Source organism: Dendrobates tinctorius, unplaced genomic scaffold (assembly GCF_039654945.1).
Source record: "Dendrobates tinctorius isolate UK_male_01 unplaced genomic scaffold, ASM3965494v1 ptg000015l, whole genome shotgun sequence".
NCBI classification, from domain to species: Eukaryota; Metazoa; Chordata; class Amphibia; order Anura; family Dendrobatidae; genus Dendrobates; species Dendrobates tinctorius.
Window position 1 is genome coordinate 35,249,007 of NW_027361683.1, and position 27,776 is coordinate 35,276,782.

Consider the following 27,776-nt stretch of genomic DNA (forward strand, 5'->3'; position numbering starts at 1 on the left):
CTATTCTTGGCGACAAACGTCCTCCACGGGGGTAAGTTAGCAAGACCTAGGGGAGTGAAGATTATAATACTGGAGGGATCAATGATGTTAGAAGGATCCTCCTCTGCATCAGCTGGCTGGAAAAACCTAGACAAAGCATTGACCTTGACGTTAAAATGGCCTGATCGGATGTGAAGTTCAAAATCGAAGCGGGCAAAGAAAAGGGACCATCTGGCCTGCCGGGGGTTAAGTCTTTGAGCCGACCGGATGTAGGACAGATTCTTGTGGTCGGAGAAAATTATGAAAGGATGGGCCGCCCCCTTTAGAGAGTACCACTATTCCTTAAGAGTCAGTTTGATGGCCAACATCTCTCTGTCTCTGATGGAATAATTGCGCTCAGCAGAAGAAAACGCCTTGTAGAAAATACCGCAGATGACTAAACGACCGGAAGGGGATCTTTCTAGAAGCACTGCTCCAGCTCCCGTGTAGGAGGCATCCACCTCGAGCATGAACGACTTCTTAGTCTCATGACGATGAAGCACAGGGCGGCTGCAGAGGCTTGCTTTAGAGACAAAAAGGTATCTTTAGCCTCCAGAGACCAGATGTGGGAGTTGGCTCCCTTACGCACAAGAGCCAAGATAGGCTTAGATAGCGAGGAAAAATGTGGGATGAACTGCCTGTAATAGTTCACGAATCCAAGAAACTGTTGGATGGCTTTTACCCCTAGAGGCAGTGGCCATTTGATTATGGCTGATACTTTCTCCGAATCCATGTTCAGTCAGGATTCCGAGATAATATGTCCCAAAAATGGTAACAGGGTTTGCTCAAAGACATACTTCTCAAACTTGGCATAGAGACGGTTCTCTCTTAAACGTAACAGCACTTGGCAAACATCTTGCCGATGAGATTACAGATCCGGAGAGAAAAAGAGAATATCGCCCAAATATACTACAACGCAGTAATACAGGAGGTCTCGAAAAATGTCATTAACAAACTCCTGAAATACAGCGGGTGCGTTGCAGAGGTCAAAGGTCATGACCAGGTACTCGTAATTTCCATCCCGCGTATTAAACGCGGTCTTCCGCTCGTCACCAACATGGATACGGATCAGGTTGTAGGCACCATGAAGGTCTAGTTTGATGAAAATCCATGCTCCCCTCAAACGATCAAAAAGCTCCAGAATTGGTGGTAGAGGATACCTTTTCTTGACCGTGATGTTATTCAAGCCTCTATAGTCAATACAGGGTCGAAGGAAGCCGTCCTTTTTAACTAAGAAGAAACCCGCGTCTGCGGGAGAGGAGGACTTTCGAATAAAGCCCCTGGCCAGATTTTCTTGGATATAGTACGATATGGCCTGGGTTTCCACTGAAGATAGCGGGTATATTCTGCCTCAAGGAGGGGTCGAACCAGGAATGAATTCAATCGGGCAGTCATACGACTGATGCGGCGGACTCTCTGACTCCTTCTTGCTGAAGACACCAGAGAAGGGCCAGTAGACAGCGGGTAATCCAACGGGAACAGAAGGAGGCAGTGACATCCCAAAGGGTCGAACTGGCAGCCGGCACCTCTCCTGGCAGTACTGACCCCAGCGAAATATGTTACCAGAGCGTCAATCATGGGTTGGCTCATGTGTCCTTAGCCAGGGAAGACCAAGAAGAACAGCGTGGGCCATGTCAGATACAAAATAGATGGCAATCCTCTCCCGATGCAGAACCCCAACTTGCAACTTCAGCTCGTGGGAACCTTAGTGACCGCCTCAGGTAAAGGCCTTCCATCCACAGAAGCAATCCAACGAGGATTCTCCAGGGTCCTAACTGGGATCTGGTACTTCTCAACTTCTTCAAGCCTGAGAAAGTTCCCTGCCACGCCAGAATCCACGTAAACCACCTCAGAATAGCGTTTAGGACCTGAGAACCACTGAACAGTCAGGGTTAAAGGTAGATAGGAATCACATACTCCTATGGAGGCCTCTCTTACCTGTCTTAGGTAGAGGAGTTTCCTGGCCGCACTGGGCAGGAACGAAGCAAGTGAGAACCATCTTCACAGTATAGACATAAGCCTTGCACGCGTCTCTCACGACGGCATTGCTCCGCCATTTTAAGACGATCCACCTGCATATATTCAGCAGCTGCTGCGGAAGAAGACACCGCAGAACCTGGGCTAAAATGCCTGTGGATGGTTAGAGATGAGATAGTAGGTCTCCAATCTCTAGCAGCCTCAAGAGAAGGCTCCTGAAATCGTAAATCAATACGTGTAGCAAGAGAAATCAAACCCTCGAGAGAGGTTGGAGTATTTCGACCAGCGAACCAGGAGTCCACCCCAACTTTGAAGCCAGAGTTCGAAAATGAATGGCGTATTGCCCAACAGTAAGTGAACCTTGGCGGAGATTAAAGAGGGACTCAGTGGTAGAGGCCAGGCGACCCGGTTCATCAAACACTCTGTGGAAGGTTTCCAAAAAAATTTGCAGCTGAGAGACTATGGGATCGTCTCGCTCCCACAAGGGATTTACCCAAGTCAACGCCTCACCCTCCAGATGTGAAAACACAAACGCCACCTTAGCCCAATCAGTGGGCTATTGCTGTGGCAACAACTCAAAATGAAGACAACGCTGATTTAAAAAATCCGTGCAATGCTAGGGATCGCCTTTAAACTGGGGCGGTTTACCAAGGCGAGGTGGGGGATGAGGAGTAGAGTCAGGGGTACGGGCCGACGCCTGCACCAAAGTCGAGGCGGCAGATTGAAGAGAGAGCAGACGGTCATCCACAGAGGCCATACTACTCAATATGTGGGCCTGAGTGTTGCGCTGCTGAACAAGCTCCTGCTGGAGACTAGCAAGCTGAATAGCATTCCCTGGGTCAGCGGCCTGTAAAGCGGACCATCGGAAACCGATGGACTTCATGAAGGACATAATGCGACCCTGATTCTCCCGCAAAAATATCCACTCTTTTTGGGCAGCAGAGGCACCAGCGGGATCCATGTCCTGATTGTTCTGTTACGACTCTTGGAGTGGACTCTCTGGGCTGAGATACCAACCCACCCTGAGTGAACTGACCTATTGGAACCACTCCCTATACAGTGATCATCAGGGTCAGCACCAGTGGGGTAAAGTATTGCAACTGCTGGTAAGTGTAGACTGACTGAGCACAGTAATAATATCAAACTGTGGAAAGACTGTCTATACAATTTACAATAGTCTGTGGACTGACAGACCACAATGTTCATGATAAATTGTATACCGGCTCATCCTAGCATTTACATTAGGTGATGACTAATTAAATACAGTATATATACTGGACGGAGGACCAACTGATTACAATATTAACATTTCACTATGGAGTAACTGACAGCAACATTTACAATATACTGTGGACAGACTGACTACAGCTTTGACAATAAACTGTGGATAGATTGACCACATTCATTATCTCTGAGATAAGTAATTTTGGCCCTAGGGAGTTATACTTATTGGTGTGTATAGCATGTAGCAGGAACATATTATCATACGTTTGTCTTTTTACAGGTTACTGCTCTAATTGACATAATGAAGGGTAAAATTTTTCTTTGTGGACTCCAGCAAGACAATTGGAAGAATCACATAAAAGGTAATTAATTTTCAAATTATTACTGATAATTGTTGGTCTATGCTTGAGTTCTAGATCTGCGGAGGTGTAATAACACCTTCCTGATACATGACAATATACTGTAGGTGCTATCTTAAATGTATATTTTCTATACACAACTCTTAGTATAACACCACTTTATCTCAGGTACTGAGATAGGGAACATTTTTTCTCATTATCAACTTTCTTCCAAATTGAGAATACCCTATTATATTTCATAAAATACACTTGTTTCAGCGGTGAAACAATCAATACCTTGATTACACGAGACTGACCCCAGCATTCAGACTAGACCGCAGCCTGACAGAACACAGCATTTACACAATGTGACCATAAGCAGAGGAAAGTATTTATAAAAACTGTCGACTGACTGACCACAACATTCACAGTAGACTGTGCACTAATTGACCAAAGAATTTACACTAGGTGTGGACTGACTGAGCACAGTATTAATACCTGATTGTGGACTGACTGTTTATATACTGTAATTTTCGCTTTATAAGACGCACCTGCTTATAAGACGCACCTAGGTTTTAGAGGAGGAAAATAAGAAAAAAAATATTTTGAGTCAAATAATGTGCAAAACCTTTAATTAAATAACAAAATATTATTTTAACATAGTAGACTCAACAGCAGCATTGTTGGTAACATGTAAGAACAGTCCCATGTACTGTAAGTAACAGCAAAAACCATGTTCTGGCTAACAATTGGGGAGAAACGTTAATCGTCAGACAGCACAATCTTCTAGTCAGAGAATCCCAGGAATTCCTCATCCCTGCTGTCAGAGTCTAGGAAGCTCAGGTCCTCACAATCATTGGTTTCACTTTCTTCACTGTCCTCATATAGCGCACCATCTTCGGTGCCATCTAAGGCATTGCTAATCCCACATTTTTTGAATGAACGTATAACTATTTCATCCTTCACTGATTGCCATGATGTTTTCACCCACTCACAAACTTGAGTGATAGTGGGCCTCTTCATGCGTCCAGTTGGTGTCAGGTCATGATTGCCAGCAGCCATCCATTTATTCCACTCTTCTCGCATGTAGACTTTAAACGGCTTGTTTATAGAAACATCGAGAGGTTGTAGCTGGCTGGTAAGCCCCCCTGGAATTACCGTGAGATGGGTCTTCACTTCTTTAAACACTTTTTTTGTGTTTTCAGTAATATGTGCCCTGAACTGGTCTAGCACTAACAGGGATGTTTTTTTCAGAAGCCCTTCAGGACGTTTCGACCACACTTTGTCAACCCACAATCTCATTCCGTTCTCGTCCATCCATCCTTTCTCGTGAACGTGCACAACAACTCCTCGTGGGATAGCTTCTTTGGGCATGTTCTTTCTTTTAAAGATTAACATTGGTGGCAGTTTCGTGCCATCGGCACAGCAGGACAACACAACTGTGTAGTGGTTTTTTTCGTGTCCTGCAGTTTTTACCGTGATGGGGTTTTGGCACCCTTTGCATCAACAGTCCTGTTGGATGGCACGTCAAAGGTTAGAGGGACTTCATCCATATTCCCAATCTGGCCTAATTCATAACCATTTTTCTTTCTGCTGTCAATTACAAACTTGTGGAATGACAGAATCTTGGCTTCATATTCTTGTGGCATTTTTTGGGCAATTCTAGTTTTGGTGCGCATAGCAAGGCCACATCTCTTCATGAATCTGAAACACCATGCTGGTGATCCAGTGAAGTCATTGATGCCTTTCTCAGCAGCAATCCGCTTGGCTCCGAATAGGATCATTTTTGTTGAGACCGAAAGGCCATTATTTCTGTGGCGTATGATCCACTCTTTTACGTCCACGTCTAACTGTGGCCACTTTGCACCACGCCTACGTAGACCAGATCTGCTTTTTCCTGCTTTTTGCATCTCATCCTCCTGCTTCCTCCACTCTCTTATCATATTTTCAGTTGGAGGCGGTCCAAAATGTCTCTCCGCTGCTCTGTTCCCATGCTCTTTAGCGTATTTTACAACCTCCAGTTTAAAGGGAATTTTGTATGCAAGCCTTTTCTGCTTTGACATGCTTGAACCATGCATTATATGCAGCAGCCAACTGTACGGTATTTTTCTGCAACAAAATACAGTATTGAAACAACTGTCAGCTCTGTCATTCATAGTTATGGGGCAACTGAGAGCAAGAATGAATACGGTACTCTTGCTGTAGAAAAGACATGGGCTGCACATCCAAAAATACGGTAACAAGTTGATCTAGTGGGGTTAAGCAAAAATGTACTGTATTCATCTGAACAAGAAGTTTTTAGTTTACGGTAACATTATGATCAGACATATAAAGCCTACTGCCAAGTGACGGTGAATGTGTCCATAACTTTAAATATTGTAACCATAAAGCTGTGGAGCAATGTGCCGACCACCACAACGACAATGAGCAGGTGGGTACCTGGTGCCCTACAGTACCCATGCTGCAAGGCAAGGGGTTCCACCTATTTTTACTCACTAAGGCCGGGATCACACAGAGTTAAACGGCCGAGTCTCGCATGGTAATACCCGGCGCTGGCGCCGGGACTCAGGAGCGGGGCGTGCGGCCGCATAGCAATACATGGAGCTGCACGCCCCGCTCCTGAGTCACGGCGGCAGCGCCGGGTATTACCATGCGAGACTCGGCCGTTTAACTCGCATGTGTGATCCCGGCCTAAAAGGTTCGCCGTCATGTGCTAGCGGCTTCATACAGTCTAATCAGAAAGTTAAACTAAGAACCTAATGTTTAGTTTCATTTTGCCTAGTGGCATTAGATCAACTTATGATTTTAGATGTGTGGTCCATGTCTTTTCTACACCTATGATGAATGAAAAACATTGTTATGGGAGATGTGTTGTGACGCACTGTTATGAGAGATCTGTGGTGATGCACTGTTTGAGAGATCTGTGGCGATGCACTCCTATGCGGGATCTGTGACGCACTGTTATGGGAGATGTGTGGTGACGCACTGTTATGGGGATCTGCGTATGACGCACTGTTATGGGAGATCTGTGGTGATGCACTGTTATGGGAGATCTGTGGAGACGCACTGTTATGGGAGATCTGTGGTGACGCACTGTTATGGGAGATCTGTGGTGACGCACTGTTATGGGAGATGTGTGGAGACACACTGTTATGGGGGATCTGTGGTGACGCACTGTTATGGGGATCTGTGGATGACGCACTGTTATGGGGGATCTGTGATGACGCACTGTTATGGGGATTGGTGGATGATGCACTGTTATGGGAGATGTGTGGAGACACACTGTTATTGGGATCTGTGGTGACGCACTGTTATGGGAGATGTGTGGAGACACTGTTATGGGGGATCTGTGGTGACGCACTGTTATGGGGGATCTGTGGATGACGCACTGTTATGGGGATCTGTGATGACGCACTGTTATGGGGGATCTGTGGTGACGCACTGTTATGGGAGATGTGTGGAGACACACTGTTATGGGGGATCTGTGGTGACGCACTGTTATGGGAGATGTGTGGAGACAGACTGTTATGGGGGATCTGTGGTGACGCACTGTTATGGGGATCTGTGGATGACGCACTGTTATGGGGGATCTGTGATGACGCACTGTTATGGGGATTGGTGGATGATGCACTGTTATGGGAGATGTGTGGAGACACACTGTTATTGGGATCTGTGGTGACGCACTGTTATGGGAGATGTGTGGAGACACTGTTATGGGGGATCTGTGGTGACGCACTGTTATGGGGGATCTGTGGAGACGCACTGTTATGGGAGATCTGTGGTGACGCACTGTTATGGGAGATCTGTGGTGACGCACTGTTATGGGAGATGTGTGGAGACACACTGTTATGGGGGATCTGTGGTGACGCACTGTTATGGGGATCTGTGGATGACGCACTGTTATGGGGGATCTGTGATGACGCACTGTTATGGGGATTGGTGGATGATGCACTGTTATGGGAGATGTGTGGAGACACACTGTTATTGGGATCTGTGGTGACGCACTGTTATGGGAGATGTGTGGAGACACTGTTATGGGGGATCTGTGGTGACGCACTGTTATGGGGGATCTGTGGATGACGCACTGTTATGGGGATCTGTGATGACGCACTGTTATGGGGGATCTGTGGTGACGCACTGTTATGGGAGATGTGTGGAGACACACTGTTATGGGGGATCTGTGGTGACGCACTGTTATGGGAGATGTGTGGAGACAGACTGTTATGGGGGATCTGTGGTGACGCACTGTTATGGGGGATCTGTGGATGACGCACTGTTATGGGGGATCTGTGATGACGCACTGTTATGGGGGATCTGTGGTGATGCACTGTTATGGGAGATGTGTGGAGACACACTGTTATGGGGGATCTGTGGATGACGCACTGTTATGGGGATCTGTGGTGACGCACTGTTATGGGGATCTGTGGATGACGCACTGTTATGGGAGATCTGTGGAGACACACTGTTATGGGAGATCTGTGGTGACGCACTGTTATGGGAGATGTGTGGTGACGCACTGTTATGGGGATCTGCGGATGACGCACTGTTATGGGGGATCTGTGGTGACGCACTGTTATGGGGATCTGTGGATGATGCACTGTTATGGGAGATCTGTGGAGACACACTGTTATGGGAGATCTGTGGTGACGCACTGTTATGGGAGATGTGTGGAGACACACTGTTATGGGGGATCTGTGGTGACGCACTGTTATGGGGATCTGTGGATGACGCACTGTTATGGGAGATCTGTGGAGACACACTGTTATGGGAGATCTGTGGAGACGCACTGTTATGGGGGTATCTGTGGATGACGCACTATTATGGGGGATCAGTGGATGATGCACTGTTATGGGAGATCTGTGGAGACACACTGTTATGGGAGATCTGTGGTGATGCACTGTTATGGGGATCTGTGGTGACGCACTGTTATGGTGATCTGTGGATGACGCACTGTTGTGGGGATCTGTGGTGATGCACTGTTATGGGGATCTGTGGTGACGCACTGTTATGGGGATCTGTGGATGACGCACTGTTATGGGGATCTGTGACGCACTGTTATGGGAGATCTATGGAGACACACTGTTATGGGGATCCTTGGTGACGCACTGTTATGGGGATCCTTGGTGACGCACTGTTATGGGGATCCTTGGTGACGCACTGTTAGGCTGGAGTCACACTAACCTGCGCAAAATACGGTCAGTATTTTACATGCGTAATACGGATGACAGACCCCTAAATAGTGCTCCGCATGTCATCCGTAATCAAGGTGTGGTCGCGTATTTTGCGCATGTCAGCATCCGTATGTAATCCGTATGTAATCCGTATGGTGAGATTTTCTCGCAGGCTTGCAAAATGGACATATAATGGAGCCCTATGACAGGGTTTCTAAAGACACCTGGTGCGTATTTCTCGCAAGTCACATGTGTGGTCCGTGTGTAATCCGTATTTTTTGCGCACCCATAGACTTGCATTGGCGTATTACGGCCGTAGTACGCTGACAATCGCAGCATGCTGCGAGTGGCACGGAGCGTAGGATATGGAGGAGAAATATACGCCTGGTGCGAGTGACCCCATAGAAAATCATTGGTCCGTGTCTAATGCGTGCTTTTTGCGCCTCTCACTCTCCCGTATTCCTCGCCAGTGTGACTCCGGCCTTATGGGGATCCTTGGTGACGCACTGTTATGGGGATCTTTGGTGACGCACTGTTATGAGGATCCTTGGTGACGCACTGTTATGGGGATCTGTGGTGACGCACTGTTATGGGGATCCTTGGTGATGCACTGTTATGAGGATCCTTGGTGACGCACTGTTATGGGGATCTGTGGTGACACACTGTTATGGGGATCTGTGGTGACGCACTGTTATGGGGATCTGTGGTGATGCACTGTTATGGGGATCTGTGGATGACGTACTGTTATGGGGATCTGCGGATAACGCACTGTTATGGGGATCTGTGAATCACAGTACAGCGTGTGTAGTAGTGACTACCACCCCCCTCATCATTAGGAATACACCCATGTACTGTATACATGGGTGTATTCTGAAAGACGAGGAAGGTGGTAGTCACAGTTGCAATAAACACTTTGGGCACTATCCCTAATATGGCTACAACCCCATCATCCATCAGAATACACCCATTGATACGGTATTCTGAATGATGATGGGGGTTGTATTTCCCTTCAATGTGTGCACTGCCTCACCTCTCCCAAGGATCTAGGAATAATGTGAGGTAAAATGAAAGTGCTACACTATACCTGATTGATGGAGGCAGCCCAGCAACAGATCCCTCCACCAATCAATATCCATCCCTGCAAACGAGGAGGAGGAGAAACATGCTTCTCTCCCTCCTCTGCCTTAGGGCTCCGTGTGCAGCCGAGCCTCCTGATCCTTCTGCCAGCTTTTAGCCACAGCGCATGCGCAGATCGAGTTCAGTGACCGAGCTCCATCTGCGCATGTGCCGGGTCGGCGGCCATTTTCTTGTAGTCCTGCAGACACAGGCTGTTATACCGGTATTTCATCGGAAACCGGAAACTCACAGCTTGTTCCCGGAACTGTCATGGCGCCGACCTGCACTATCCCGCCCGCGTAACCGCCGGTTAACCCACAGCGATACCCCCAGCTCCAGGCCTGCTGCATTGCCCCACCGGAGACCCTGAGATGTACCAGGCTGCTCAGCAGCTGCCGCGGCCATCGCTAACGCTGCCATCGCTACCGCAGCCGCCACTGCCACCGCAAAAGTAAGTTTTTCCCCCCGATTTTTATCACTATACGATTGTAAGACGCACCCCCATTTCCCCCACAATTTGGGGGAAACAAAAGTGCGTCTTACAATCCGAAAAATACGGTAATTTAAACTAGTCTCTGGACTGACTGACCACAACATTCACAGTAGACTGTACACTAATTAACCATATAATATACACTAGGTGTGGACTGACTGAGCACAGTATTAATACCAGACTTAACACTGACTTACCACAACATTTACAATAGATTGTGCACCGACTGTCCAAAGCATTTACATTAAGTTTGGACCGACTAATCACAGTAATAATACCAGACTGTGGACTGACTGTCAATATCATTTAAATTAGTCTGTGGACTAACTCACCACAACATTCACAGTAGACTGTACACTAATTGATCATATAACATACACTAGGTGTGGACTGACCTAGCACAGTATTTATACTAGTTTTGGGACTGACTTACCACAACATTTACAATACATTGTGCACCGACTTACCATAGCATGTACAATGAGTGTAGTCTGACTGAGCACAGTAATAATATCAGACTGTGGAATGACTGTCTATACAATTTACACTAGTCTGTGGACTGACGGACCACAATGTTCATGATAAATTGTATACCGGCTCATCCTAGCATTTACACTAGGTGATGACTAATTAAACACAGTATTTATACTGGACGGAGGACCAACTGATTACAATATTTACTCTTCACTATGGACTGACAAAAACATTTACAATATACTGTGGACAGACTGACTACAGCTTTGACAATAAACTGTGGATAGATTGACCACATGTATTATCTCTGAGATAAGTAATTTTGGCCCTAGGGAGTTCTACTTATTGGTGTGTATAGCATGTAGCAGGAACATATTATCATACGTTTCTCTTTTCACAGGTTACTGCTCTAATTGACATAATGAAGGGTAACATTTTTCTTTGTGGACTCCAGCAAGACAATTGGAAGAATCACATAAAAGGTAATTAATTTTCAAATTATTACTGATAATTGTTGGTCTAGGTTTGCGTTCTAGATCTGCGGAGGTGTAATAACACCTTCCTGATACATGACAATATACTGTAGGTGCTATCTTAAATGTATATCTTCTATACACAACTCTTAGTATAACACCACTTATCTCAGGTACAGAGATAGGGAACATTTTTTCTCATTATCAACTTTCTTCCAAATTGGGAATACCCTCTTATATTTCATAAAATACACTTGTTTCAGCGGTGAAACAATCAATACTTTGATTACACGAGACTGACCCCAGCATTCACACTAGACCACAGCCTGACAGAAGACAGCATTTACACTATGTGACCACAAACTGAGGAAAGTATTTATAAAAACTGTTGACTGACTGACCACAACATTCACAGTAGACTGTACACTAATTGACCAAAGAATTTACACTAGGTGTGGACTGACTGAGCACAGTATTAATACCTGACTGTGGACTGACTGTCTATATAATTTAAACTAGTCTCTGGACTGACTGACCACAATATTCACAGTAGACTGTACGCTAATTAACCATATAATATACACTAGGTGTGGACTGATTGAGCACAGTATTAATACCAGACTTAACACTGACTTACCACAACATTTACAATAGATTGTGCACCGACTGTCCAAAGCATTTACATTAAGTTTGGACCGACTGATCACAGTAATAATACCAGAATGTGGACTGACTGTCTATATCATTTAAATTAGTCTGTGGACTAACTCACCACAACATTCACAGTAGACTGTACACTAATTGATCATATAACATACACTAGGTGTGGACTGACCTAGCACACTATTTATACTAGTTTTGGGACTGACTTACCACAACATTTACAATACATTGTGCACCAACTGACCATAGCATGTACACTAAGTGTAGTCTGACTGAGCACAGTAATAATATCAGACTGTGGAATGACTGTCTATACAATTTACACTATTATGTGGAGTGACAGACCACAATATTCACTATAAATTGTAGACCAGCTCATTCCAGCATTTACACTAGGTGTGGACTAATTAAACACAGTATTTATACTGGACGGAGGACCAACTGATTACAATATTTACACTTCACTATGACCTGACAAAAACATTTAAGAGTATACTGTGGACTGACTGACTACAGCTTTGACAATAAACTGTGGATAGATTGACCACATGTATTATCTCTGAGATAAGTAATTTTGGCTCTAGTGAGTTATACTTATTGGTGTGTATAGCATGTAGCAGGAACATATTATCATACGTTTGTCTTTTTACAGGTTACTGCTCCCATTGACATACTGAAGTGTAAAATTTTTCTCTGTGGACTACAACAAGACAATTGGAAGAAATACATAAAAGGTAATTAATTTTCAAATTAATTACTGATAATCATTGATCTAGGCTTTATTTCTAGATCTGCGGAGGTGTAATAACACCTTCCTGATACATGACAATATACTGTATGTGTTATTTTAAATGTATATCTTCTATACACAACTCTTAGTATAACACAACCTTATCTCAGGTACAGAGTTAGGGAACATTTTTTCTCATTATCATCTGTCTTCGAAATTGTGAATAGCCTCTTATATTTCACAAAATACACTTGTTTCAGCGGTGAAACGATTAATACCATGATTAAACGAGATGCAATGGGAACACGCTGGATACAGTAAAGCGAAGAACATGCACTGGGAAGCAAGTAGAGAAACAGAAGAATGCACAGCGTGCACTGGGAAGCACGCTGAGATGCAGAGAGTGCAGAGCGCGCACTAGGAAGCACACTGAAATACAGGAGAATACAGAGCGTGCAATGGGAAGCACGCTGAGATTCAGATATGTGCAGAGCTTGCACTGGGGAGCACGTTGAGATACAGAGAGTGCATAGTGCGCATTGAGATGCACGCTGTTGGACCTGAGCATATAAAAGCACCCACACTGAGACCTCCACAGATGCGGAAGTAGTAATCAGTGGCTTCCTCTAGCAGATAGCATCCTAAAATACCTGTTGCTGTGGCCAAGAATGAGGTACTTCCGGGTCAGGCAGCATAATGATCGGAGGAAGTACGCTGCCGCGGCCTAAGCAGTCGGGTGCGTGTTCCTGGTGGATGTGATCCCTGATGTGCCTGCCAAGCCGGAAGTTGAGGAAAGACCTCCGGAAGAGCCAGGTCAGCGGCACGCCGAGTGAGGTAAGTATCCTGCTGCTGGGGGGCGTGCAGCGTTGTAACAGTACCTCCCCCTTTACATCCCCTGCTTTTGAGGCTAGAAAGAAACCTCTCTAAGATACGAGGTGCAGTGATGTTCTCCCAAGGTTCCCATGACCTCTCCTCACAACCAAACCCTATCCCATCGATCAAAAAAAAGGTTTTCCCTCTCACCTTTTTCATGGCGAGTATATCCGTCACCTCAAAAATGTCCTCATGGCTAACAGGATTAGGAGTGTGACAGATAGAGGAATAATAGCGATTAAACACTACGGGTTTGAGGAGCGAGATATGGAAGGTGTTGGAAATACGGAGTGAAGCAGGCAACGTCAACTTGTAGGCCACGTCATTGATTGGTCCCAAGATCTCAAAGGGACTGATGTATCGAGGACTCAACTTGTAGGAAGGACTTTTAAGCCGGATAAACTTGGAAGATAGCCATACTTTCTCACTGGGAAGGTACGGAGGTGGGTCCAAACATCTTTTGTCAGCATGTCTCTTCATCCTGTCACCAGCTTTGACAAGTACTTCTTTGGTCTCCTCCCAAATTTTAGAGAACTCCACGGACAAGGAGTCAGCTGTTGATACACCCGAGACTGGTGGAACCGGCAGGGGCATATTAGCATTTTGTCCCGAGACAATGAAAAGAGGAGACTTGTTGGAGGAGTTACTAGGATAATTGTTATAGGCATAATTCGGCCCAAGGAAGAAGACAGACCCAATTATCCTAGTGAGCATTTGAAAAATGGCGAAGGTACAATGTCAAGATCTGGTTGGTATGTTCCACCTGACCGTTGGTCTGGGGGTGATAGTCCAAAGAAAAATCCAAAGTCACGTTCAAAAGCTTGCAGAGAGCTCTCCTAAACCGAGAAGCAAACTAAACTCCTCTGTCGGAAACAATGCGTTACGGGAATCCATGAATGCTGAAGGTATGAGCAATGAAAGTCTTGGCCAATTCGGAGGCAGAGGGCAAACCCGGCAGAGGGATAATGTGAGCCATCTTAGAGAACCGATCCACGACCACCAAGATTACCGTACAACCACAGGATCGAGGGAGATTTATGATGAAATCCATGGCGATATGTTGCCATGGGGCTGAAGGTACTGGGAGAGGCTGCAGAGTACCAGAGTGAAGTTGCCTCGGAATCTTGTTCTTGTTGCATGAGGGACATGAAGATATAAACTCCTCGATGTCTTGGCGTAAAGAGGATCACCAATAGTGGCGAGATATGAGAGAGTTAGTCTTCTTTCTCCCCGCATGACCGGCAATCTTGTATGAAGAAAACGCCTTGTAGAAAATACCGCAGGTGACTAAACGACCGGAAGGGGATCTTTGGAGAAGCACTGCTCCAGCTCCCGTGGAAGAGGCATCCACCTCGAGCATGAACGACTTGTTAGTCTCATGACGATGAAGCACAGGGGCGGCTGCAGAGGCTTTCTTTAGAGACAAAAAGGCATCTTTAGCCTCCAGAGACCAGATGTGGGAGTTGGCTCCCTTATGGACAAGAGCCGAGATAGGCTTAGATAGCGAGGAAAAATGTGGGATGAACTGCCTGTAATAGTTCACGAATCCAAGAAACTGTTGGATGGCTTTTACCCCGAGAGGCAGTGGCCATTTTATTATGACTGATACTTTCTCCGAATCCATGTTCAGGCAGGATTCCGAGATAATCTGTCCCAATAATGGTAATGGGGTTTGCTCAAAGACACACTTCTCGAACTTGGCATAGAGACGGTTCTCTCTTAAACGTAACAGCACTTGGCGAACGTCTTGCCGATGAGATGACAGATCCGGAGAGAAATTAAACGCGGTCTTCCACTCGTCACCAGCGTGGATACGGATCAGGTTGTAGGTACCATGAAGGTCTAGTTTGATGAAAATCCGTGCTCCCCTCAAACGATCAAAAAGCTCCAGAATTGGTGGTAGAGGATATCTGTTCTTGACAGTGATATTATTCAGGCCTCTATAGTCAATACAGGGTCGAAGGAAGCCGTAGACAGCGGGTAATCCAACGGGAACAGAAGGAGGCAGTGACATCCAAAAGGGTCGAACTGGCAACTGGCACCTCTCCTGGCAGTACTGACCCCAGCGAAGTATGTTACCAGAGGCGTCAATCATGGGTTGGCTCATGTGTCCTTAGCCAGGGAAGACCAAGAAGAATAGCGAGGGCCATGTCAGATACAACATAGATGGCAATACTCTCACGATGCAGAACCCCAACTTGCAACTTCAGCTCCTAGGTAACCTTAGTGACCCCCTCAGGTAAATACCTTCCATCCACAGAAGCAATCCAAAGAGGATTCTCCAGGGTCCTAACTGGGATCTGGTACTTCTCAACTTCTTCAAGCCTGAGGAAGTTCCCTGCCACGCCTGAATCCACGTAAACCACCTCAGAATAGCGTTTATGACCTGAGACCCACTGAACAGTCAGGGTTAAAGGTAGATAGGAATCACATACACCTATGGAGGCCTCTCTTACCTGTCTTAGGTAGAGGAGTTTCCTGGCCGCACTGGGCAGGAACGAAGCAAGTGAGAACCATCTCCACAGTATAGACATAAGCCTTGCATGCGTCTCTCATGACGGCATTGCTCCACCATTTTAAGACGATCCACCTGCATAGATTCAGCAGCTGCTGCGGAAGAAGACACCGCAGAACCTGGGCTTAGATGCATGTGGATGGTTAGAGATGAGATAGTAGGTCTCCAATCTCAAGCCGCCTCAAGAGAACACTCCTGAAATCGTAAATCAATACGTGCAGCAAGAGAAATCAAATCCTCGAGAGAGGTTGGAGTATTTCTATCAGCGAGCCAGGAGTCCACCCCAACTTTGAAGCCAGAGTGCAAAAGCGAATGGCGTATTTCCCAACAGTAAGTGAACCTTGGCGGAGATTAAAGAGGGACTCAGTGGTAGGGGCCAGGTGACCCGGTTCATCAAACACTCTGTGGAAGGTTTCCTAAAAAATTTCCAACTGAGAGGCTTTGGGATTGTCTTGCTACCACAAGGGATTTACCCAAGCCAACGCCTCACCCTCCAGATGTGAAACCACAAACGCCACCTTAGCCCGATCAGTGGGGTATTGCTGTGGCAACAACTCAAAATGCAGATGACACTGATTTAAAAAATCCCTGCAAAGCTTGGGATCGCCATTAAACTGGGGCAGTTTACCAAGGCGAGGTGGGGGATGGGGAGTAGAGTCAGGGGTACGGGCCGACGCCTGCACCAAAGTCGAGGCGGCAGATTGAAGAGAGAGCAGACGGTCATGAACAGAGGCCATACTACTCAATATGTGGGCATGAGTGTTGCGCTGCTGAACAAGCTCCTGCTGGAGATTAGCAAGCTGAATAGCATTCCCTGGGTCAGCGGCCTGTAAGGCGGACCATCGGAAATCCAAGGACTTCATGAAGGACATAATGCGACCCTGATTCTCCTGCAAAAATATCCACTCTTTTTGGGCAGCAGAGGCACCAGCGGGATCCATGACCTGATTATTGTGTTACGACTCTTGGAATGGACCCTCTGGGCTGAGATACCAACCCACCCTGAGTGAATTGACCTATTGGAACCACCCCCTTTACAGGGATAATCAGGGTCAGCACCAGTGAGGTAAAGTATTGAAACTGCTGGTAAGTGTAGACTGACTGAGCACAGTAATAATATCAAACTGTGGAATGACTGTTTATACAATTTACTAGTCTGTGGACTGACGGACCACAATGTTCATGGTAAATTGTATACCGGCTCATCCTAGCATTTACACTAGGTGATGACTAATTAAACACAGTTTTTATACTGGACGGAGGACCAACTGATTACAATATTAACATTTCACTATGGAGTGACTGACAGCAACATTTACAATATACTGTGGACAGACTGACTACAGCTTTGACAATAAACTGTGGATAGATTGACCACATTCATTATCTCTGAGATAAGTAATTTTGGTCCTAGGGAGTTATACTTATTGGTGTGTATAGCATGTAGCAGGAACATATTATCATACGTTTGTCTTTTTATAGGTTATTGCTCCCATTGACATAATGAAACGTAAAATTTTTCTTTCTGGACTCCAACAAGACAATTGGAAGAATCACATGAAAGGTTGATTTTGAAATTAATTACTGATAATTGTTGGTCTAGGCTTGAGTTGTAGATCTGCAGAGGTGTAATAACACCTTCCTGATACATGACAATATACTGTATGTGTTATTTTAAATGTATATCTTCTATACAGAACTCTTAGTATAACACCACCTTATCTCAGGTACAGAGTTAGGGAACATTTTTTCTCATCATGATCTTTCTTTCAAATTGGGAATACCCTCTTATATTTCATAAAATACACTTGTTTCAGCAGTGAAACAATCAATACCATGATTACACGAGACTGACCCCAGCATTCACACAAGACCGCAGCCTGCCAGAACACAGGATTTACACTATGTGACCATAAACTGAGGAAAGTATTTATACAAACTGTCGACTGACTGACCACAACATTCACAGTAGACTGTGCACTAATTAACCATATAATATACACTAGGTGTGGACTGACTGAGCACAGTATTAATACCTGACTGTGGACTAGTTTACCACAATATTTACAATAAATAGTGTAAATGCTATGGTCAGTCAGTGCACAAAGTGTGGAACGACTGAGCACAGTAATAATATCAGTCTGTGTACTGACTGTCTATATCATTTAATCTAGTCTGTGGACTGACTGACCACAACATTCACAGTAGACTGTACACTAATTGACCATATAACATACACTAGGTGTGGACTGACCTAGCACAGTATTTATACTAGTTTTGGGACTGACTTACCACAACATTTACAATATACCGTGCACCGACTGACCATAGCATGTACACTAAGTGTAGTCTGACTGAGCACAGTAATAATATCAGACTGTGGAATGACTGTCTATACAATTTACACTATTATGTGGAATGACGGACCATAATATTCACTATAAATTGTAGCATTTATACTAGGTGTGGACTAATTAAACACAGGATTTATACTGAACGGAGGACCAACTGATTACAATATTTACACTTCACTATGGACTGACTGACAGCAACATTTACAATATACCGTGGTCAGGCTGACTACAGCTTTGACAATAAACTGTGGATAGATTGACCACATTCATTATCTTTGAGATAAGAAATTTTGGAAACTAATATCCCCCCATTGCTGACTTCTCTGGCCATTGTCTTGTCCTCTTCTTTCTGCCTTTGTTTGTCCAGCCTCTCCATTATAGATAAATTTTTTTCCCAATTTTACATATAACTATTTATAAAAAACACACAGTTCTTCTCATTTTCACACTGGTCACTAGGTGTAATAATACGTGTTTTTTTGTTTGTTTTTTTTTACTGACAATTTTTATTGAAACCTTAATAACAAACATGTAACATTTTAAATGACAAAAATACAACCTTTATATAACAAAAAATGCAGAAAGAGAATGTTAGGGGGGATAACTCGAGCGAGGGGGGGGCAAAAGGTGGAAGCTTGTCCAAGAGGTAGAGGTATTTTGCCTAAATGCGGAGGTTTGTTAGGGAGAATGAAAAGTTGTAGATGGGGTGGTGCAGCGAAGGTTGTGTGGCTGCTGTATTCGGCCCAGGGTGACCTGATTTTATCATGTTTATCTACCTTGTCGGTTAATATAGCAGTTAGTTTCTCATTGATCATACTGTATACTAGGAGATTTGTTTCTTCACTTCCATGAGGTCTAAACCTGGTTTTCTCCAGGTATAAGCAATGGTCTGTTTAGTAGAAAGGAGAATGAAGGAAATTAGAGTGTGGGAATGTTTAGAGATAGAGGATGCATTTATTTAACAAGGCCACTCAGGGGTTTTTTGGATATGGCCCATGACTGAGAGGATGAGAGCTATACTCTAATCCAAAGTTTATGTGCTTCGGGAGAAAGCCACCATGTACAGCAGTGTTCAAAGCAATAGCAGTCAAATATGACTAACCAGGTTAATCACAGTTTTTGGTACAAATTATTTTACCACACGTCAAACAATTTACTAGTTGGTGCAGTAGATTAAAGGAAAACCAACACATTCGACATTCATGAACTCCATGTTTTTGAGCCCGTGTATGAGAATAATTAATTGAAAGGAGGGATGTTCAAAATAATAAGTGTGGAGATCAATTAGTGAGGTCATTCATGCTGTGAAGAACCAGGTGTGAATCAGGAGGCCCTTATTTAAGCCATTTACCCCCAATTGTGATTTGCATATTAATGACCAGGCCAATTTTTACATTTCTGATCACTGTCCCTTTATGAGGTAATAACTCTGGAACGCTTCTACGGATCCTGGTGATTCTGACATTGTTTTCTGATGACGTATTGTATTTCATGATAGTGGCAAAATTTCTTTGACATGACTTGTGTTAATTTGTGAAAAAAAATGGAAATTTGGCGAAAATTTAGAAATTTTTTCACTTTGACTTTTCATGCCCTTAAATCACAGAGATATGTCACTCAATAAGTAACATTTTCCACATGTCTACTTTACATCAGCACAATTTTGGAACCAACATTTTTTTTTCTTAGGAAGCTATAAGGGTTAAAAGTTGACCTACAATTTCTCATTTTTACAACAACATTTATTTTTAGGGACCACATCACATTTTAAGTCACTTTGAGGGGTCTATATGATAGAAAATACACAAAAGTGACACCATTTTATAAACTCCACCCCACAAGGTGCTCAACACCACATTCAAGAAGTTTAATAACCCTTCAGATGTTTCACAGGAATTTTTGGAATGATAAAAACATTGAACATTTAACTTTTTTTCACAAAAAAATTACTTCAGGTCTAATTTTTTTTTTTCCCAAGAGTAACAGGAGAACTTGGACCCTAAAAGTTATTTTTCATTTTGTCCTGAGTACGCTCATACCCCATATGTGGGGCTAAACCACTGTGTGAGCGCATGGCAGAGCTCGGAGGGAAGGAGCGCCATTTGACTTTTTCAGCGCATAATTTGCTTGAATTGAGATTGGGTGCCATGTCGCGTTTGGAAAGCGCCTGATGTGCCTAAACAGTGGAAACCCCCCAATTCTAACTCCAACCCTAACCCCAACACACCCCTAACTCTAATCCCAACCCTAACCATAACCCTAACCACAAACCTAACCCTAACACACCTCTAACCATAATCCCAACCCTAACCCTAACTCTAATGGGAAAATGGAAATAAATACATTTTTTATTTTATTATTTTTCCCTAACTAAGGGGGTGATAAAGGGGGATTTGATTTACTATTTATAGCGCGTTTTTATGTTTGGCAGCTGTCACACGCTAAAAGATGCTTTTTATTGCAAAAAATAGTTTTTGCATCACCACAACCAGCTAATCATGAATTTCTTTTGGGGGGGCGTTTATACCATTCCTCATGTGGTAAAATTGATAAAGTAGTTTTATTCTTTGGGGGTCAGTACGATAACAGCGATAACTCATTTTTATCTTGTTTTATGTTTTGACACTTTTATACAATAAAAAATATTTTATATAAAAAATTATTATTTTGCATCGCTTTATTCTGCAAGCTATAGCTTTTTTACTTTTCCGCTGATGACACTGTATGGTGGCTCGTTTTTTGTGGGACAAGATGACGTTTTCAGCGGTACCATGTTTATTTATATCCGTCTTTTTGATCGCGTGTAAATCCACTTTTTTGATGATAAAGCATTGTTTTTTTGCCTTGCTTTTTTTTTTTTTAAGAGGTTCACTAAAGGGGTTAACTAGTGGGACAGTTTTATAGGGCGGGTCCTTATGCATATGGCGATACTAAATATGTGTACTTTTATTGTTTTTTTTAATTTACATTAAGAAATGCATTTATTGGGGAATTCCTTTTTTCTTTATTTAGGAATTTTTTTAAATTCTTTTTACACATGTTAATTTTTTTAAACTTTTTTCCTTTGTCATATATATCAGCGATCTGACACTTTGCAGAGCACTGTGTTAGATCAGTGATCTGACAAGTAGTGCAGGAGGCTTGCCGGTGCCTGCTCTCAGCAGATGCTCACAAGCCACCTCCCTGCAGGACCCGGAAGGACCCCGTGGCCATATTGGATCCAGGGTCTTGCAGGGATGAGGCCCTTGGAACAACGCAATCACAACGTGTTGTTCTGAGGGTCACAGAAAAGCACGCAGGGAGCCCCCTCTCTGCGCGATGCTTCCCTATGCCACCGGAACGCTGCAATCATATTTGATCACAGTGTGCCGGGAGCGGTCCCTGACCACTCCTGGCACATAGTGCCTGATGTCAGCTGTGATAATCAGCTGACAACCAGCAATACTATCCTGTCCACGGTCATACGGGCCCGGGTCACCTGGACGGGATAATACGTCATATGTTAGAAAAGAGGTTAAAAACAACAGTATCACTGTGCTTCATTGGCCAGCAAACTCGCCTGACCTTAACCCCATAGAGAATCTATGGGGTATTGTCAAATGGAAGATGAGAGAAACCAGACCCAGCAATGCAGACGAGCTGAAGGCTGCTATCAAAGCAACCCGGGCTTCCATTACACCTCAGCAGTGCCACAGGCTGAACGCCTCCCTGACACGCCGCATTGATGCAGTAATTGATGCAAAAGGAGCCCCGACCAAATATTGAGTGCATTTAGTGAACAAACATTTCACTAGGCCAACATTTCAGATTTTTAAATCATTTTTTCAAGCTTGTATTATAAAAGTATTCTAATTTACTGAGATAATGACTTTTGGGTTTTCATTGGCTGTAAGCCATAATCATCAACATTAACAGAAATAAACACTTGAAATACGTCACTCTGTTTGCAATGACTCTATGGCCAGGGTCAGACTTGCTGCATGTATTTCTATGCACCTGAACGCTCCGATCCGAGTGCCGGCGGCAGTGCCTGGTATTGACATGCGAGACTCGTCTCAGTTTCTCGCAAGTCTGACCCCAGCCTATATATTATATGAGTTTCACTTTTTGTATTGAAGAACTGAAATAAATTAACTTTTTGATGATATTCTAATTTTGTGAGATGAACCTGTATATAGGATGATGGTCCCATTTGTCCCCATTTGTATAGTATAATGGCCCCAGTTCCCTCATATATACTGTATAGTATGATGGCCCTAGTTCCCCCCATACACATAGTATGACAGTTTTTTTTCTGCAGTTAAAACCTGAAAGCCGGTTTTGATGGCTTTTTTGCTGCTTTTCTTGCCGCTTTCTTTTGCAGCGTTTTTCAGGATCCCCAAGTTCAGCTTTGCTTCCACTATACAAGCATGAACAATACAAGGTGTCAGGCCACCAATGCAAAACATATGTGAAACCATAAAACCATTTTTGAAAAAAAAAAGGAAATTTGATCAAATTATTGAGTGGAAAAAGATTTTTGTGTCAGAAAAAATAGTGACGATTCTGAACATAGAAGTTCATATGAATTCACAAACAATACCCAATTGCAAATGTAACTCATTGGCAGCGCACTGAGCTGGCAGGCATTGTTTAATTTCACACATCGGTCGAGAATCTTCTACAAACACTGCAAAAACTGATGGCGGTGTTTTTTTGCTGTGTTTTTGCTGCTTTTCTGCACTTACTCATTGCTTTCTATGGGTGAAAAACCCTGAAAGAATTGCAATGCCGCCGTTTTTAAAAAAGCAGCAGTTTTCCAATTCAGATTGGAAAAAAACAGCGATGTGTTTGCATGAGATTTCCGGACTCTCGTAGCTTTCGCTGGTTCTGTAAAAAGCGGCTTTTAATTTGCATAAAAAAACACAGCAAAAATGCAAAGTGTGCATTGCCTGTATCTGCTTATGTGGTCCGAATATAAAGAACTGTAAACCTTATTTTTCTGATTTCGGCATTTCGTGACGGAGCCATCATTGCCAAGGACTTTACCTACAGGGGATCTTGAACCTATCTTTTTATTAATTCCTATAACATGTTGAATACATCATTCAATGAAGCTGTGATCAGACATCTCTCCAATAAAGAGGCTGTGTGCATTGTAGTTATTATAAGGGAAGGTGTGTGGTCACGTGGGTTTTATTAACCCCTTAAATATCTGCCCTTACAATGTCTTGACCATTGTCCACCATAGTGACACTTATTGTGACCATCCAGTGTCCTTTTTCCTGCATCCTCTGCTGGTCTTCACTGATGATGTCACAGAGCGGTGATGTCACAATTACTTAGAACTTTCAGCTCTCTACGTTCCGATCAGTTGAGCAGTTGATGTCATTTTAGAGAAGCATGAAGATGTGGAGGAGGTGACGCAGCACGGGTAATCACTCTATATAATTATATTTATCAGAATACCTGCTAATGCTAAGCCGGCAAGTGACACTACTGTAATTAAGGACTCATATATCTAAAGAAAAATGTCCTTGGGTCAGATTGCTTCCAAACATCATCATTCATTTTTATCATAGGCTGGATGATAATGTCTTGGTCACTGGGGATCCAACAACAAGGATCGCCCTCGATCTCGACAATGCAGAGCAGAGGTCCAGCATGTAGATCTCTGCTTCATTCATTGTCTAAGGGACTGCCTGTATTCATTGATCTCCAGCAGTCCCCCAGAGAATGAATGGAGCTGAGTGGGCTTAGTTGCTGATTTTGGGAAAGAAGACTATTTATTGTCGCAGACACATTTGATACATGGCGGCCAGAATGCTTTTTTCTCTGTGTTTGAGCAATCCTCACAGTCCATCATATCAATGTTAAATATGCTCAGAAATAAATTACTGTGCCCGTGTTTCCGTAGCTCTTCTAAGGCCACGTTCACATGTTCAGTATTTGGTCAGTATTTTACCTCAGTATTTATAAGCCAAAATCAGGGGTGGAACAATCAGGAAAAGTATAATGGAGACACGTCACCACTTCTGTATTTATCACCCTCTCTCCTGGTTTTGGCTTACAAATACTGATATAAAATACTGGCCAAATACTGAATGTGTGAACATGGCCTTAAGCAAAAATCTGTTTGCTTTGATGACCAACTTTTCTGTAATAATACTGCTAGAACTTGGGACGGAGGGAACAAATTCAGCTTTTTTTTAATTTAAAAAATGGATCAATCTTTAAATTTTGTACAAATGTATGTTTAAATCAAATACTGTAAAGCAAATTAACGCTTAAACAGTTACAGAACATTAGTAAATTGCAGGTAAGATAGCAGCATGCTTTACCCAACCCCCATACCAAATTGTCCCCATCTTCTTTTACGATGTCATACAGGCTTGACATCATATACCGTATGCTAGAACCTGCTGCTGTAGAGTTACAGTTTAGGCCATTATCATCACACCCAATCAGTAGGGGTGAAACAGGACAAGATGACACAGAAGCCGGGCTGGCTCCAGGTTTTCGTGAGCCCCGGGCAAAAGAGTCTCAGTGGGCCCCTTTAACAACACATACCACAATACATGATGCACAGATACAGCAGAGAAATATAGGTATAGTACAATGCCAAAGATTTCACTTCTTACATTACATGAGTGATCTATTGTAAATTCCACAATAGGTCAGAAACCGGACAGTATAATACCCCATATACTATTATGGGCACCACATAGTCCTCCATACAGAATAATAAGCCCCATATATTGCTCCATACAGTATTATGGGCATCACATAGTGCTCCATACAGAATAATAAGCCCCATATATTGCTCCATACAGTATTATGGGCATCACATAGTGCTCCATACAGAATAATAAGCCCCATATATCGCTCCATACAGTATTATGGGCATCACATAGTGCTCCATACATAATAATAAGCCCCATATATTGCTCCATACAGTATTGTGGGCTTCATATAATGCTCCATACAGAATAATAAGCCCCATATATCACTCCATACAGTATTATGGGCGCTATATTTTGCTCCATACAGTATTATGAGCCCCATATGTAATGCTCCATTCAGTATAATGAGACACATATAATGCTCCATACAGTATAATAAGCCCATATAATACGCCATACAGTATAATGAGCCCCATATATTGCTCCACTCAGTATTATGGGCACCATATATTGATCAATACATAATAATTGGCCCCACATAATGCCCCATACACTATAATGAGCCACATATATTGCTCCATACAGAATAATGAGCCCCATATATTGCGCCATACAGTATATAATAGGCCTCATATATTGCTCCATACAGTGTAATGAGTCCCATATATTGCTCCATACTGTAGAATGGGCCCCATATAATGCTCCATAAAGAATAATGAGCGCCATATATTGCTCTATACATAATGGGTCCCAGATAATATTCCTTACAGTATATGATGGGCGCCATATATTGCTCCAAATATATTAGGTCCCATATAATGCTCCAAACAGTATAGAATGGGCCCCATAGAGTATAATGAGTCCCATATAATGCTCTATGCAGTATATGATGAGCCACATATATTACTGCATACAGAATGGTCCCCATATAATGCTCCATATATTGTGCCCCATATAATGCTCTATATATAATGGGTCCTATATGATGCTCCATGATGAGCCTCATATATTGCTCCATATTTAATGTACCCCGTATATAATGCTCCAGTGTATGATGTGCCCATATACGATGCTCCAGTGTATGATGGGCCCATATAATGCTCCATATATAATGGGCTTCATATATGATGCTCCAGTGTATGATTGGCCCATATATGATGATCCTGTGTATGATGGGCTCAACTAATGTTCCATATATAATGGGCCCCATAAATGATGCCCCAGTTTATGATGGGGCAATATAATGCTCCATTGTTTAATGGGCCCATATATGATGCTCCAGTATTTGATGGACCCCATATATGATGCTCCAGTGTATAATGGGCCCCATATATGATGCTCCAGTGTATAATGGGCCCCAAATATGATGCTTAAGTGTGTAAGTAAGCACCGTATATGATGCTCAAGTGTATAATTTTCCACATATATGATGCTCCAGGGTATAATGGGCCCCATATATGATGCTTCAGTGTATAATGGTCAACATATATGGTGCTCCAGTCTATAATGGGCTCATATATGATGCTCCAGGGTATAATGATCCCCATATATATTGCACTATGACTGTTCAGGCAGAGGGCGCTCAGATATGACATCATTACACCTTCTGACCTGAACGTCACAGTCAGGAGATACGGTTGACACCTCAGCGGTGGAGCGGGGAGAGGTAAGTATCACAAGTGCAGGGGCCTTGAGCAAGCTAGGGGGCCCGCTCACGATCGGCAGCACTGGCATAGACATCAGGCACCTATAGTGCACCGGTGTCCCCGATGGTGAGTGGGCCACCGCCTACAGAGGGCCCTGGAAGATAAGTAATTCCTAATTATCAATCAGAATAGATTTCAGACCGAGGTCTCAATCTCAATTGTATATAAAAATAATAAGAGCTTAAAGAAACTTAACTATGCAATGGGGCAATAAGATAGGAGAACGAAGGAAATAGGAAAAGGAAAGAAATACACAGGGGCATACATAGGATTTATTTGTCAGGGTCACAGAAGAGCATAACTCAGAACTTTGCAGTCCTTGCAAAGTAATTTTCCTCCTATTAAAGCCTCAGTGCTCCTATGCATTAAAATAATAATAAATAATAATAATCTTTATTTATATAGCGCCAACATATTCTGCAGCGCTTTACAGTTTAACCATTTCAAACACTACAGTCATAAGTAACAACGTTAACAATACAATAATTAAAGCAAAATAAGACGAACCTGCTCGTGAGAGCTTACAATCTACAATGAGGTGGGGGATATACAAAGTACAGGTGTGTATTTACAATGATGTATTTACAATGATGGTCCAGCCATTTTGAGGGAGTGGAGGATAGATAGAGATAGTTTATGGGCTACACACACACTTAAACATAAAATGACTTTGATTAGGGAACATGATAGGCCGCTCTGAAAAAATGTGTTTTGAGGGAGCGCTTAAAAGTTGTGTATGGTCCTAATTTCTTGGGGTAGAGCATTCCAGAGGATTGGTGCAGCGCAGGAGAAGTCTTGGGGGTCGAGAGTGGAAGGTACGGATTAGTGCAGAGGTTAGTCGAAAGTCGTTTGCAGAGCGCAGCGATGGGCTAGGCGATAGACAGAAATGAGGGAGGAGATTTAAGGGGGTGCCGCACTGTGGAGAGCTTTGTGGGTGAGAACAAGTACTATGAATTGGATCCTGTAGTGAATGGACAGCCACTATAATT